The 16,663-nt window shown below is 51.9% G+C and overlaps 1 long non-coding RNA gene across 5 annotated transcripts in view; it reads right to left on the bottom strand.

Annotated features, from left to right (window-relative positions):
- Positions 1–234: 234 nt before the first annotated feature.
- Positions 235–16,663, bottom strand: part of LOC132594108 (uncharacterized) — a 28,614-nt gene continuing 12,185 nt past the window's right edge. For 3 of the 5 annotated variants that reach the window (XR_011377030.1, XR_009560275.1, XR_009560273.1), the window contains 2 exons: positions 638–731; positions 235–440 (listed from right to left, as the gene is read on the bottom strand). This is a non-coding gene — a long non-coding RNA (uncharacterized lncRNA). Of the gene's footprint in view, positions 441–637; positions 732–8,459; positions 8,597–13,300; positions 13,363–16,663 lie in introns of all 5 variants that reach the window. The other 2 variants (XR_011377029.1, XR_009560274.1) reach the window with 1 other exon arrangement.

Genomic DNA, 16,663 nt, shown 5'->3' with positions numbered 1-16,663 from the left:
GCAATGTGGTAGCCCTGGGTGGAGCTATAATGAAATAAGAGGCAGTTTGGTAAGTGCTCTAACAAAAATGTGTATACAAAGTGCTACGGGAACATAGAAGACGTGATTAGTTCTACCCGGGAAGGCAATCCAGGAAAGCTGCCCAGAGGAGGTGACATCTGAGTAGAGCCTTGAAGGATACGTAAAAGAATAAAAAACAAAAAAGACTCATTTCTGTATTCATTCAACAGACATTTATTGAGCAGATCCAGATCGCCAGGAAGAGATGAATAGTTCACAGTGCAGTCGTGCGGACAGACACAGTGCCAATAAGTTGCCAGAGTGTAAATTCAACAGTGGAGACACACTCATGGTGCAAAAGCGAAGGTAACTCCTTCTGGAGTAAAGTGAGGACAGGGCGGGGGCCTGGGAAGGCTCCTGGAGAAGTGAGGCCTGAGATTCTGGGGAGAGAAATAGAAAATTTCCAGGCTGACGATTAGGGAATTGAGAGAGATGGAAAGGCGTTCCCAGCGAAGGGAATGGCCTGTGCAAAGTCTCTGAGTCATCTTCAGAGATCCACAGCAGAGCGTAAAATGCTGGGGTGGTGGGCAGCCAGGTAGGAGGTAGAATGACATACAGGCTTTGAGGCAGGACCTACCAGGTTTCCGGATGAATAGGGAGACGACGTTGGTGCGCATTAGGATTTAGCAGGCTTAGCAATCTTCCTTCAAAGCCGTGCCCCGGACTGAGAGCTGGAAGAGAAAAGTGTGAGCCATAAATCCCCAGTTCCTCCTCCTGTGCTGGTGCTGCGGAGCCGGGAGTCTCGACGGCTCTCCAGTCCCACCGCTGCGACCCCGGCTAATCCAGCCTCCTGGCCCATCTGACACACACTTCCACTTAACATTTTGTTAGCGACTCTATAAACGAGCTCTCCCTGACCTTCAATCCCTGGCTAATTGCTGGTTTCATGCACAAGACTAGCTTAATTTTACGTGATAATTACCTGAGAGTGGCGATACATATGGCATTGCATGTTCAAAATGTCAGGCCTGGAAAACTACCAAGTGGCCATAGTCAGGGGCAAAAGGAGGAGGCAGCTGGGCGACGGGGGCCTTGGAGAGGCAGCCAGGGGACAATGAGGCCACCAGGGGAGAGGGGAAATGCCAGGTGCAGATGAGCTCTGGAGAACCGGGGCTCCAGCCTGCAGTAGGTCCCAGAACCCTCTGCTGGCCCAGCTCACCAAGGGGCACGGGTCAGAGGGGCAGCACACGCATTTCACGGTCACACGTGCACACGCACACACACACACACATCGCAGAGAAACACGGACCAGGTCAGAGGCACAGCTCATGAATGCTCTCGGTCACCCACCCAGCAAATGCTCACAGAGCACCTAGTACATGCCAGGCAGTGTGTGGACACCTGCACCGGTTTCAAATCCCCACCCCACTCAGAGAGCTTGGGAACACTCGGAGGGCAAGTTTGGGTTTGTCACACTTATCTGGAAGGATGCTACTGGTACTGCATAAGCCAGGTCCAGGAATGCTAAGTGGCTGGCAATTCCTAGCACAGTCCCATTCGATAAAGAATTGCCCACCCCTGGGAATTCCCCGGCGGTCCAGTGGTTAAGACTCGGTGCTTTCACTGCGTGGGCCCCAGTTCAATCCCTGGCTGGGGAACTGAGATCCCGTATGCCCTGTGGCGCGTCCAAAAAAAAAAAGAATTGCCCACCCCAAACCCAGCTGAGAACCCCCAGCTAAGCCAGGCCACAGTCATGAAGAAGACAAGGGGCCCCAGCCCTCTTGGAGTTTACAGTCGGGGGAGGACCATGATGGCAAGGGATTACAACGCATGAGACGTGATTAAGAAAGAGGACTCAAGGGCTTTCCTGCTGGTGCACCGGTTGAGAGTCCGCCTGCCGATGCAGGGGACGCGGGTTCGTGCCCCGGTCCGGGAAGATCCCACATGCCGCGGAGCGGCTGGGCCCGTGAGCCATGGCCGCTGAGCCTGCGCATACGGAGCCTGTGCTCCACAACGGGAGAGGCCACAACAGTGAGAGGCCCACGTACCGCAAAAAAAAAAAAAAAAAAAAAAGAAAGAGGGCTCAGGACATTTAGCCGGTGGACTAACAAAGTCCAGCGTTCAGAAAAAAACCTTAAAAAGCACCATGCGTCCCCCCAGCATCTCCAGTTCATGCCTAGTGCAATGCTTGGCACAAAGATGGACAAATGCCAACTGGTAGCCGTGTGTCTGTACGACGTGCCACACACCTGGGTGCACACGTGCTCTACAGAGGGATGCCCTGGGTTCACTTTTTTCTCATCGTTCCAGAATACACAGCAAGGCAGGTGGGGGGCCAAGGGTGGTAGGACAGGAAAGTATAGGCCGAGAAGGAGAAAGGGGGCCCCTGGCCAGCTGGGAGGGCCTGTCCCTGGGAGGCATGTGTACACACCCATTCACACGCACACAGGCCACAGGATAAAGTCAGAAGCACAGTCCCCAGATTAAGGTGAGTTCTAAAAACCCCTTTAGCCTCCTCACCCGTAGAATCGTGCACTCCTGAGCTGTGCTGGAGTAAATTACTTGCTTAATGAGATTTCAATTAACAAAAACAAATTAAAATCACTTTGGTAATTAAGCTGTTGTGAACCTCGCCAGCAGCTCTCCCTCAGACCTCAGATATCCACGCGGAGGGGGCTGGGAATGGGGTCCGCTCAGCAATGCTGCGGAGGCCTGGGCAGAGCCGGGAACTCCCCGCCCTGGGGCATCCACTCCAGGAACCACAGCTTCCTGGAGCTGTTCTGCCGGCACCAAAAATGTGGGTGGGAGGGAGGGGGCAGCACCTAGCAGCTAAATTTAAATTCAAGTTGTAGCCCTGCCACTTGGCTGTGTGAGCTGGGGCACGTTAGTTGGCCTCTCTGAGCCTCAGTTTCCTCATCTGTGAAATGAGGGTAATAATGGTGCCTATATCATTGGGTTGTGGGAGGATTAAGTGAATGATGCATATAAAATACTTAGAAGAGGGCCTGTCCCGCAGCAAGGGCTTTTTTAAAAACTTTATTTTATTTATTTATTTTTGGCTGCGTTCGGTCTTGGTTGCTGCGAGCAGGTTTTTCTCTAGTTGTGGCGAACGGGCGCTACTCTTCGTTGCGCACGGGCTTCTCATTGCGGTGGCTTCTCTTGTTGCAGAGCACGGGCTCTAGGCGTATGGGCTTCAGTAGTTGTGGCATGCAGGCTCAGTAGTTGTGGCGCACAGGCTTTGTTGCTCCACGGCATGTGGGATCTTCCCGGACCAGGACTCGAACCAGTGTTCCCTGCATTGGCAGGTGGATTCTTAACCACCACACCAACAGGGAAGTCCCCACGGCAAGGGCTTTTAATCCACTTTTCCCTTTATGGAAAAGTGGGCCATGTGCCCTTCACAGGGTGATCTTTCCAACCTTGCAATTCGCATTGTCCTGACCCCCAAGCCCCTCCAGGGCAGCCCTGTTCCTCTGAGTTAGGTAAGTAAGGATCTACCACAGAGGTCCCCTTGGAGGTGAGGTTTCCACCAAGTTCTGTCTCACCCTGGCCCCATCTCTTTCCATTAGAGCCAGAAGGTCAGATCTGGGAGCTATAATGTTTTTTTATTCCTAGGTGGCCTGGGAAATACTCCTTTTCTTGGGTTGCAAAATCACCACATCCTCCCACATGAGAAACCTGAGAGTCAAGGTAATGTAGGGACCACTGGCCTCATTCCACAGAAGAGGAAATTGGCTTAATGACTTAGCCAGTGGTTGAAAGGAAAGAACAGTTCTCAGTGCTGGCACAAATACACATATTTAGTCTTGTGAATTTTGAATAATAAAATTTTAGTTTCCATTTTTGAGTCACTCTTTGCTACCTTCATTCAGAGAGACTAAAACAGAAAATTAAAATTTTAAATTTATTATTCAACATTCATAAAACTAAGTAAGTGTATAATAAATCTAAATCAGGTTTTGAATGATTTCTTTGGTTTTTAAAGTTTGTAGCACTTATAGTTTTGAAGTTATTAAAGCAAAAACTGCACTAAGCCTTTTGGGATAGATATTCATATTATATAGGTGTGTTATATATATATATAACATATTTTATTTATGTAATATGTATATATATATATAAATATACACACATCAAATTTGTAGCGGTTGAAATTACAGATGGTTTTATGCGTTCACTTATTCACTCAACAAATTTTTTTTCATATCATTTAACTTAACAGCAGCTTTTTTAGTGCCCATGAAGTGCCACAATCAGCAAGCCAGACTCGAACTTTGTTTCAGGAAACTTACAAATTGTTGGTGAAGATGGACATTGGAGGGCTTCCCTGGTGGCACAGTGGGTAAGAACCCGCCTGCCAATGCAGGGGACATGGGTTCGAGCCCTAGCCTGGGAAGATCCCACATGCCACTGGGCAACTAAGCCCGTGTGCCACAACTACTGAGCCTGCACTCTAGAGCCTGTGAGCCACAACTACTGAGCCCACGTGCCACAACTACTGAAGCCCGCGTGCCTAGACCCCGTGCTCCGCAACAACAGAAGCCACCGCAATGAGAAGCCCACACACTGCAACGAAGAGTAGGCCCCGCTCGCTGCAACTAGAGAAAGCCACACACAGCAACGAAGAACTAAAAGCAGCCAAAAATAAATAAATAAATTTATATTAAAAAAAAAAAAAAGATGGACATTGGACATGAAACAATGAGGTGAATATTCCAGAAAAGGAAAGGCAGGCCTTGCAGCCTATTACAGAAAGGGCACTCCTGGGGGTGGGGGTAGGGGTCTGCAAGAAACATTTATTTCTTTTGTAATTGGACTAAAATAAGACAATTTATATATGCATGTGTGTGTGCACATATATATATACATATACGTAATATTTAAATTAATCCCAAGAGTCCCATAACTAGTTAGTAATAGAACTAAAAGTAGACGTAAATGCCTTCCAGTTCCCAGGTAAAAGTGGTCCCACCATCTGTGCACCTGTCAGACCAAGGAGGTGTCCTATTCACACATCCATGCCACACAGAGGTGCACACACATGCGCCAAACAGGTCTCAGGTCAATGGGGGGGGGCGGTCCCACCCTCCCGTCATCTGTGGAAGAGGAGTCCAAACCCTGCTTGGCCTGAGCAGCCCCCCACCCTCCCTGCCAGGCTGACCTCTAGCTCTCTTTCAACCTGCCCTTTCAGCCAGGCCAAGGAAAGAACACCCAATACCCAGGACATCCCCCACCTGTTCCTCTGACTCCCTGAGAAGCAGCGCTAACGTTGCAGCCCCTCCCCTGCAGCCCCCTCTGCCCTGGGGAGAGAGAGGGCAGGCTGCCATCCTCCAAGCACCCAGTTCAGGTCAGGGCTGCTAAGGCTGTGACGGCCCCCATCTGGAGATGCGGCCAGAAGGGTCGTCCTCTCCCCACCCAGACTCCATGTGTCATATTTTGTGCTGACTTCAGGCAACCAAGAGAGGAGGACACAGAATTGTACTTTCCAAGTAGCTGGAAACCCTTAATCAATGTTAATTGGCTCTAATTAGCATATGTTAATTAATGATATTTACTACAAATTAAAGGTATGAGTGCTCCCAGAGGGTTTCCTGTTCATCCAATTAGTGCCAATTAGTTGCAATTAACATGTGTAAATGAGATTTCATTGAACCCAAAACAAACAGCACAGAATCTCTCAGATTCCCTCTTGCACCTTTTCACTGGGCCAGGGATTGGGGTAGGGGTGGAGGGTGAGAAGTGAGGTGGGGGGGAGAGAGAAAGAGAGAGCCCCTTGGGCTGACCTCCTGGAGCAAGAGGCTGACTCTCCATGCACCAGGGAGGAGAGAAGGAAGAGCCAAGTTGGGCCAAGCAAGCTATTGGACAAGTCTGGCTGCCCTGAGGGCAGTCTCCCCAGGCCTTGACTTTGCTCCCGAGGGCCATGGGCCATCCCTTGGGCATCTCTGTACCTGCCAGGGCCTCACCCAGTGCATTGAATATAGTAGGTGCTCAGTAAAAATTGGCAGAATAAAAAGTTGGTTCCTTTGCATCAAGGGCCAATACCTTTAGGTATAAAACTAAAGGATGTGTGGACCAGGAAAACATGCAGGGTTCTCTTCTCCATAACATCTTCCCAAGAGCTCTATCAAGGAGCAAGACACTGTTTACCTCTATGACACCATTTTAATGCAATCTGTGTATGTCTGTGGAGATTTTGCTTTATTGCTAATGTTGCTATTTCCTAATTTTATTTCCTTTCTATTTAACCACTACCCGGGGCCTAAACCACTGTCACGGTGGTAACTGGATATAAAAACAGCCAGAAGGAGCTACCATGGACAGTGAAATGCTACCCCAACTTCTCCACCCCACAGAAACTTTCATGAAACTGTGATATAAGATCTAGCTCCCAATAAAATGGTCATTCCTAACTCACTTTGCTACACTTTGCTACCTTCCATTAAAGTTGACATTCATTATTTTAAAATGTCTGTTGTTCATTGTGTGTCAGGTACTGTTCCAGGGGCTGGGGAGACAGCAGTGAACAAAACATCTACAAATCCCCGCACTCGTGGTGCTCACATTCCCTCATGTATTATTGCCCTGATGTATCTAGATTTTTTTTTTTTTTTTTTTTTTTTTTGCGGTACACGGGCCTCTCACTGTTGTGGCCTCTCCCGCCGCGGAGCCCAGGCTCCGGACGCGCAGGTGCAGCGGCCATGGCTCACGGGTCCAGCCGCTCCGCGGCATGTGGGATCTTCCCGGACCGGGGCACAAACCTGTGTCCCCTGCATCGGCAGGCAGACTCTCAACCACTGCGCCACCAGAGAAGCCCCTTGATTATTGATCTGATGTATCTAGAGTCAGAGAGACTTGGGTTCATATCCCAGTTCTGCCTCTTAGCAGCTGGGGAGAGGGGAGGGCAGGGAACTTAATCTTTCTGGGCCTCAGTTTATTTATCTGTCCCATGGGTACAATAATATACCGATCTACCTATCTTACAGTCATGTTATTGGGAGGATTAAGCTTCCTCCCATCCCATTCCTTGGCAGGGCAGAATATGGAGTTAAGCCACAGGGAAGGTAGGACAGAAGAAGGCAAAACTCAATATGAGCCCACAAGTGAAAGTCTGATTAACTCTACATCAAGTCATCTCCTTATCTCCCCCATGCCTTATTAAGTAAGTAGGGCAGGGAGGAAATAGGTTCAGAAAGGGAAGTGCTTCCTGGGTCATGCAGCTGCTGAGCCCTGACCTCTGCTCCTCTTGGTGTCTCCTCCTCCATCCATGGCCTGTGATGAGAGGCATGAGTAGGGTCCAGAAAGGGTGAGTCCAGCTGGCCGGAAGCTGGGATTGGCCCACGTGTGCCAGGACGAGCCTGGCCCAAGGTGAAGCTTTGCACACCAGGCTTCCAGGACCCCTTCAGTTCATGCAGGCCTCCCTCAGGCCAGAGACCACATCCCTGCAGCTTCTGTCCTCTCTGTCACCATCTCAACTTGGCCCCCCCATGGACCCACGGGCAGGGTGTTCAATCATTTCAAAGTGCTTTACTGTCTCCTTTATAAAGCAAGAGAGCCTGCCTAGATGACCCTTTTCAGACCTTGTGTTCTAGGACTTTGGATCTCCTCCGAAGCATACAGGTTCTGTCTCGACATTCACAGCTGACAGGCAACAAAAGAAGCCTTGATTTCCCTCTTCCTTTGGGGATCCCTCCACCTGTGATGGCCTAAATGGGTCCCACTGGGTCCTTTCCTATCTCTTGACAGCATCCTCCGCCCTACCCCAACCTTCTCCTGGATAGTGATGAACCACGAGGCATGGTCCCCAAGACGCCAGACCGGGGGAAAAGCTTTTCCTTGCTCTGATGAAATCAGTTGATTAGGAGGCCAGTGGGAGGAACGGAGAGGGCTGTGTTTAATAAAAAGAGCTCAGCTGGGTTATCTTCCAGGAGGGGTGTGCGGCTGTGTCATGGATGTCTGCATGGGGCCTTCTTGGGGCTCAATATTTCTTCCCCACCTCTGCACCCCACCCCAGGGCCAGTAGGAGATATTGAGGGGGGTCTGGAAACAAGCGGAAAAGACCCTTTTCTGACTGTGTCTCCTTCCAGCAAAAAGAGAACCACCACTACCGGATGCCTGCCACGTGCCAGTCACAGTGCTGGGCCATTAACTTGCATTATTTCCGTTTAGAGGGGATGGCATTTGCTCCATTTTCATCTCCAGGTGCCGTGGACATCTTGGGCTGGGCCTGGCTAGCTTTGGGACCGATGATCAGCCGCATTTGGCCATGGAAGGTAGAGCAGGAAGGTTGCACTGAAAGATGAGGAAAACACCACCTGCTGCGTCCCACCCCCCCCCGCCCCCCGCCAGCAGGCGCATGCGCGCACGCACACATGCGCCCGCACGCACTGTGCGTGCATGCACATGTCCCCTCCTCTCTCCCGGCCAGATGGACGCTGGCGCTACCAGTTGGCAGAGGATACCTCTAGCGGGAGGAGGCTGCCACTAAGAAGGCTGGGTGAAGACGCTGAAGAAGCTGGGGACAGAGCGGGGTGAATCCTCCGTTTTCAAGGACAAGAATGTTGCCTGCAAACCAGGAGTCGTAGGTGCCCAGGAAACTCTAGGATGGAGAAAAGGAACACAGGCGAAGTGTCTGCTCTTTATCCCACTAATGCCTCTTGATAAGTGATATCTCTCTAAAGGCAAAGTTCCTGAGATGAAGCTTAACATGGCCACTTCGGGAAAAAAAAACACCTGTGCTCCAGGAAAGTAACAACAGAAAATAATTAAGGTCTAATAAGGTCAGTGTTCCACCTTAACACTTTTTCAGTTCCAGTTAAAACCTCTACTAATTTGCCGAGAAAAACCAGCCTCACTTGGGTCTTATTATTTGAATCACGTCCTGTCTCTTAATTTAAACGAGAGACTCACATAAGGATTTTTTTATTTTAAATTACAATGCCGACTTTCTTCCAGTTGATTACGGTATGTGACTCTCTGTTGGAAGGCCATTATTTTTTGCTATGATTTACAAAGCATTTAAAGTGAAATCAGTGTAATAAATATTGAAGTATTGTAATAGATAATTCCATATATTTAACGGGAGACACAGTGCAGCCCTGGTTTGGGCAGCCAGGAGAGGAGCAGAGAAGGGATGGGTGGGAGAGTGACCTGATATTCACTCAAAGGGTGACATCTCCTCTTTTCTTCTGGGTTCATTTAGCCAGGACTCACTGAGCCCTCCCAAGGTCCTGCACACTGGACTTGGGACCATGGAGAGTTATGGGATGCCCAAGGCCTATCCTCCAGGTGCCATAGACTCTTTGGAGAGATTCCCCTGCAAAGGAGGGGGACAGTAATGAAGGCCACCAGAACCTACATAAGGAGCCCTGTGCTCGGGGAAGGGGTTCAGCAGAGGGAAAGACCTGTGTGTTGGGGGAAACAAGTCAGGAAAGGCCTTCCCTAGCCTGTCCCCTTCTTTTCCTCCCCTACTCAATTCTTTCCTTCCCTCTCCTTCCCCCTCCTCCTCCCTCCCTGGGCTGAGCTGTCTCTAGGCTTCTGGCTGCAGCCAGCATCTGCTGGCCCCTGAGCTGGCCAAGCTTAGCTCAGAACAAACAGCCCAGTATTCAGAGCCCTGAAAGCCCTTGATGTGGGGAGAGGTGTGAAGGGGGAGATGGTGCACCAGTCTCCGTCAGTGCTCTTGGTATGTGACCTTGGGCTCACCCCCTGGTACAGACACCCCCAGCCAGGAGATGTAGATACTCCAGGCCCTGCACACGTGAGAAGTCAGATTTGCAGCATCCTGCTCCATTTCTCTCGGCTGGAGTGCAGTGTCCGCAGTGGAGGCCAAGACAGCTTCCCCAATAGCCCAACTAGGGAGCCCTCCTACCTGCCCCTGCCCTGCCCGCCCCACCAATCTCAAAAGGCACCCACGAGCAGGTCCCTTTCCAGCTACCCCATGACCTACCACCTCGTGGGGAGCACCCCCTTCTTCCCATCCTCAGAGGCATTGCATGTGGGTCACACATCTGTTCCCACGTGGGCTCTGCTCCCAGGTTCCTGGCTTGATTCAGAAACTCAACACCCACCAGTGAGGGAGGCACGCAGGGGGCACCAGCCTATGGGTTGGTCCCAACAACACACCCCTAGTGCAGGCAGCGTGCTGTCTGCAGAACTATTGGAGCACCGTGGAGATCTTAATAAAGGTTTTGTGGGCTACACAGTGCAGGCTTGTGATGGAGCGTGGGTAGCTCATGCGCACACACACACGTTTAGGAGATCCCATAGCAGGAAGATGTATTATCCCTTGCCTTTCCACCCCAAGCCTGAACCCAAGCCCCAAGTCCCTAGCTCTGAACATATTCCACCGTAAATCCCAGGAGGGAACATACAGAGGGAAAGGAAGCAGCAGAAGGAGATTTACAGCAAACTTGCTTCCTGACACCTCTTTGGCCCATCCCATATAACAGCAGTACCAGCAGATAAATCACACAGAGTCTCAGGGGGCCTTGCCCTTGTCCTTGTGGGGTCTTTGGTGGGAGTCAATAGTACATGGTCAGAGGGATTCACCCAGCTGCATTCTCCATGACAACATCAGTCCCATATGGCGGGGGGGGGGGGGGTGGGGGGGGGGGTCAGCGCTAATCCTTAGAGTATGAGGAGGAGGAGAATGAGGGTAGAGGGCATTAGCCGTCATCACCCAGGAGAGAGCGAGGCATTAGAGATTCAGCGTGGGCTTGGAGCAAATCCCAGCTCCAGTTCCTAGTGGTGTGACTTTGAGCAAGTTGCTTAACCTCTCTGGGCCTGGGTTTACTTCTCTGTAAAGGCAGGACATAGAATATCCACCTGACAGAATAATGTATGCCAAAGTGCCTGGCATATAGCAGTACTCAGAATAAGGTAACTATTCATAATCACAAACGTTTCCCCTCATCTAGGACACAAAACACTGTAGTAGTGTTCCCAGCAGAGAGGACTGAAGACAGAGAGCCGGGCCCTCTACAGAGATGCCACGCTGCCCCTTTCCTCTCTGGCTGTTTCGGCATGAGGTTAGAAAGGCGGGGCTCACAGTGTAACTGTGGGCAGGTTTCTTTCCCTCTCCGGGCTGCAGTGCCCCACCTGTAAAGTGAGGGGGGTGGAAAGTCTTTAAGGCTCAGTCCCTCATAACATCATAAAACCCAACAATTAGGGCTTCCCTGGTGGCTCAGTGGTTGAGAGTCCGCCTGCCGATGCAGGGGACACGGGTTTGTGCCCCGATCCGGGAAGATCCCACATTGCCGCGGAGCGGCTGGGCCCATGAGCCATGGCCGCTGAGCCTGCGCGTCCAGAGCCTATGCTCCGCAACGGGAGGGGCCACAGCGGTGAGAGGACCGCGTACAGAAAAAACAAAAAACAAAAAAAAACCCCAAATTAGGACCAACTCCCGATGGGCACTGTAACCAAAGAGGAGCAGGCAGGATGGAGGCTGCAGGCATGAGGTGGGCATGGCCATGCTGACCGGGCAGAAGCCGTCACCATCCTGGGAGGGGACAGGATGGTCCTCACAGTTCTGACCACCCCAAGCCAGAGACCCCCGTGATTATGGTCTGGCTAGCCACTGATGTGGTCAGAGGCATTGCAGTAACTAAGCTTCACCCAGAGGTGGGAGCTGGTGGGCGAGGCTCCATCCAGCCTCCTCCCTCGCCTGTGGAGAGACCCCTGGCTTCCCTCCTGCCTGTGTAGCCCCCTGCGCCCCGTCCAGCATCCCTGTCCGTCTTCCCACTGCCCCCACCATGCAGGGTGACGCCCTAGTTCTTCCCAGTCTTCCGGCCTCTGCCCTCCCTCCTTTCATCCTTCCTTCACTTCTCCTCCTCCTTTTCCACCTTCTTGATTTCTTTCCCTCTCTCTCTCTCCTCCTCCATGCCCTCCCTTTTCCTCTTTCACTCCTGCTTCTCTGTTTTCTGTTTCCTTCCTCTCCTTCCCCCGTTGCACCATTTCTTCTCTCTCCGTCCTCTCCCGGCTCTCCTGCCTACTCTTCGCCTCCTTCATTTTCTCCTCTCTGGGTCTGATTCATGGAGCCAAGGTGGCACTACCCAGAGGGAGTGAGTATGTGTGTAGGGGGAGGGGGGGCTGGAAGGGCCACGCTCTGGCCTGAGCCCCCCACCAGTATCTCTCCAGCCGAAGGAGGGTTGGAGTTCACCCGCAGGGCAGCTGTCAGCGGCTCAGGGGATGGATGAGTGAAAGTGTAGGGGGGTGGGGAGGTGAAGGTGCTGGGGAGGGAGCTGTCTTCAAATAAAAATGAAAGGAGTGTGGTGGGTGCAATAATGGGGCTGTCTAATAACAAGTCCCACCCAAGGCACCTCTGCCCCAGGACCCAGCCCTCCTGCCCACCTCCCTTCTCCATCCCTGAAGTCCCCTCATCACAGAGGCCCATGAGTGTCCCTGATCCTTTGGACAGGCCAGACAGCAGGAGACCCTCCCCCAAGTGCTAGGACCCCTGACCCTCCACCAGCCTTCCCCATCTCCCACTGAGGGGCAGCTGGGATTGGGAGCCCAGGCAACCTGTTCCCAGAGTGGTGTCTGAGCAGATTAGCACCCCAAACCTGGCAGCCCTATTAGGAGGCCTTTGTGGAGAAGGAGGCAGGGTTAGAGGAAGGGGATTTTCCATTCTCTGAGCAACTGGATTACACAGGCAGGGGATCAGGGGAGAACTCATTGCTTAAGCTGCCTCTTCACAGCCCAGCCTCTGCCCTGGCTCTCAGCCTCCTGCATTCTCAGCAGGGATCTCAGTGAGCCTTGCCTTGCCTGCTTTGGAGGTGCCTTTTTTGTGATTTGAGTCGGCCTTGAGGGCAAAACCAAGTCTCATCTCCCCCCACCCCCCCAGAGCTCTTACACCAAAGGGGGGCTCAAAGGGGAACAGCTTGCTACACCTCTGCCAACCCTCACCTCCCATGAAGACCTCAGGTCTGGAGATGGATCCAGAAGTGTGGCTCAGAGAGGTGAAGTGACTTGCTCTAAGCCTCACAGCACGTAAAGGGCAATCAAGATGGTTTCCTGACTGTGGCTGGATTTATGGGTGCGTGTTCTCTGTAGAGTGAGCCAGGTCTGTGCCAGGGACTGCAAGGAGCCCAAGGCTGCTCTTCTTCCTTTACTAGAGGTGAGCTTCCTCAACCCCAACATCACCTTGAAAGGGAACGGAGCCCTGCTCCCATTCCATCTCTGAGGCTGCAGGGGACCAGATCATAGCAGATGGTGAAGGGGAGTGGAGGGGAGGGGAGGGGAGGGGAAATGGAAAGGCGATTAGGCTTAAAGAATCTGAATTCTTCAGGTCTAATCCCAGTCTTACCACCAAATTGCTGTGTGACCTTGGGCAACCCAGCGCCCCTCTCTGAGCTTCAACTGCCTTATCTGCAAAATGGAGATAACATCTCTTTCAGAATTATTTTGAAGGTACTGGAAGAGCATCAAGCATAGCACCTGGTACATACTAGCTGCTCAAAAGGATGGTAGGAGCAGAATGGGAGGTGATTTTATTTCCTTTACCCGGAGCTGTGCCCATTCCCCGGAACAAGGGGCTCCAATGAGCATTCAAGCAACGGGTTCTTCCCACTGAGAGGGCAAATCCATCATGTTCAGCAACTAGAGGCCTCCCCCACCTGGTGTAAGGTTATTGGGGGGTCATGCCTCCACACCCTGTGTCCACTTTCTAGAAAGAGGCCCAAAGCCCGCCACCCTAGCCCTGTATGGCCCCTAGAGGCCTTTTGCTGAAAAAGGGGCCTTCTCTGACCTTCCCGATGGCCTATGTTCTTTCCAGCCAGAAAATTCTATGATCCTGTGACCCCTGAAAGCCCTGCCCTGCTAATGGTTTTATGATCTTCCCTATGGAATCCTCTCTTTGCCCTCCCTAACCCCCAGTCCCCTTTCAGTAGGTCCTAGTCAAAATAAACAACATTTATGACCAGAGCAGGATTCAAGGTCTGCACTGCAAACAAATGTGGAGCCCTTTGAAGGTGCCTGGGGAATCCATCACATCCTGGGGTGTGATGCTCCCCAGGCCCAATGGGAGGTGGGCCCTGGGAAGGGGCACAGGCGTGGGAAGCTGGGCTCTGGATCTAGATTTAGAATCCAAGGATCCTGAGCTGCGTCTGGGGCTCCCTCCTTGGCACCAAGTCTGGCCTCCCTGCGAGGGAAGGTGAGAAGAAGGGGGAAAGGACTGGGCAGGACCTGAGATGTCCACTGTGATCGGCAACATTTCTTGCCCTGTGTGCACGCCCCCCTTGGGGGCCGAGACCAGATTTGGTGTGTCGTCAGGGGAGAAAATGAAAGGAGACAAAATGAAGAAGACGGAAAAATCGAGGCAATTGAAAAAACAAGCATGAGCGGGTGAGAGGGTGAGAGCCCAAACCACAGGGCTCTCTGGGCCCATCACGGCCTCCAGTGCTCACCTGGACAGTAGAGCAACGGTAGGTGCATTGGGACAACTTTCCGGAGGAAGAAAACTAGTCCAAACGCCTTCAGGAGAAAGATCAACCCAGCCTGGCTTGCCTCCTGGGCCAGCCAGCAGAGCTACAGAGAGAGGGAGATTGTGGGAAAGAGCAAGAAGCAGAGAGTCTCTCCGGGAGACCCCTAACCCGGACTTGAGTGAACGACAGCACTGATGAAGGAGTAGGAGCTCTGCGTCCAGAATGAACACCTCCTCCTCCATCCCACCCAGGTGAAAGGCAGAGCCCCTCCCTTACGCTCTGTTAAGCATCCTCCAACTGAGAAAGGGGCCCACAGGCGGCAGCCCTTGTTGCCTCCTCTCTGCCTCCTGCTTGCCATGTGGCTGAGATGCCTCAGCTGGACTCCGCCTCTTCCAGCAGGTGTGGCTGTGAGCAGATTTGTTTTCGAGAGGGACTGGCTCTGCCTGGGGAGCTGTGGTTGCAGAATATTAAGGTAGGAGTCCCAAAGGCCCGAGTCTGAGAGCAGCTTTCTAGGACACGCAGCTCAAGGCTCAGCTAGCACACCAGCCTCCAGAACTGGGGCATGGGCCTAGGGGCTGGTGTTCTCTGACTCAGGGCTGGGGCAGGGGGACTTTCCCCAGGAGACCTGTGCCTCGTCACTTACCCTACTAAAAATACCATGCTACCTGACAGGTTGGGTGAGGAGCTAGACAGGAAATACGTGCAGTTAACAAGGTATCGATCACATTTATCAGGGACCCGCTTATACTATTTGCATCTATGGCAGATAATTAATATATGGAAGATTGGAACAAAGATGGAAGGGAACAAAGAGGGAGCTGGAAACGCAGTCCTGAGTTCTTCCAGCATAAATAGAATTTGTTCAAAAATTATCCTCTTCCTGGGCTTCCCTGGTGGTGCAGTGGTTGAGAGTCTGCCTGCCGATGCAGGGGACACGGGTTCGTGCCCCGGTCCGGGAAGATCCCACGTGCCGCGGAGCGGCTACGCCCGTGAGCCATGGCCGCTGAGCCTGCGCGTCCGGAGCCTGTGCTCCGCAACGGGAGAGGCCGCAACAGTGAGAGGCCCGCTTACCACAAAAAAAAAAAAAAAAAAAAAATTATCCTCTTCCTAAACAGAAAGAAGAATAATTTTAATGCCTTTTTATGATCTTATACAAGTGAATTAGAACTTTCGGCAGAGTACCCTGGTGCCCAGCACAGTGCTTTATAAATTAAATGGTCCTCCATGGCATAGAGTTTTAGGGCTAGAAGGACCTTGGAGAGCATCTAGGCCAGTGGATTCCAACATTGATTGAATATAGAATCACCTGGGGCACTTTTTTTTCTTTTTTTTTTTCTGGCCGCACTGCTCGGCTTGTGGGATCTTAGTTCCCTGACCAGGGATTGAACCCGGGCCCCAGAAGCGAAAGCACCGAGTCCTAACCACTAGACCACCAGGGAATTCCCTGGGGCACTTTTTAAAAAATGAAATGCCAGGTACTCATCTCCGGAGATTCTGATCTAATTGGTCGGGGTGGAGCCCAGGTGTTTTATTTTGTAAACGCTCCCCAGATGTTTCTACTATGTAGGCAGGGTTGAGAACTACTGGTCTACGCCAATACTTCAATTAACAGATGTAGAAACTGAGGCCCAGCGAGCAGATTACCCAGGCTCACACAGATCACTGGCAGCAGAACCAGGACCACAGAAGCCAATCAGATATCTGCCTCATTTGTTAAATGAGCAAACAACAGATTGATCCTCTCTTGGAGGCATCTCTTTCTGCAGAGACCAGCTACCCAACCCCTTCATGCCAGCCCCACATTTTTGTATTATTTTCATCAGAGGCCGGGCGGGCTGGCATCTTAACCCTACTCCTCCTGGCCTCCCATCCTGAAGGCCTCAGGGCTCATCCAAGGCAAACACGCAATTCAGACAATGTCCACCAGGTCTGGAGAGGAACAGGGCAGCTGTGGCCCCTTGGCCATATGGAGTGTCAGTGTGTACCCAGGAGCAGGGGTGTAGGAGTGTGTGTGTGCAAATGTGCACATATACATAGATTCCCACTTATGTGGAGAGGACTCTCCTGCGTGCGGGCATGCGTCCTTCCAGGCATGTGTGCACTCTCACTGAGAACACTTGCATGTGGACATGTAACTATCCACGTGCGGGATGGTACACATGTTCACGTCAGCATCTGTCTACGCAGCAGGGTGGTTGTGGGAGGAGATACGCGTAAACGTACCAGAGAGTCTAAAATGCTGGTAT

This window comes from Globicephala melas, chromosome 20, assembly GCF_963455315.2.
Source record: "Globicephala melas chromosome 20, mGloMel1.2, whole genome shotgun sequence".
NCBI classification, from domain to species: Eukaryota; Metazoa; Chordata; class Mammalia; order Artiodactyla; family Delphinidae; genus Globicephala; species Globicephala melas.
Note: the sequence above shows the minus strand (reverse complement) of the source record. Positions and strands in the feature narration are given on the sequence as shown.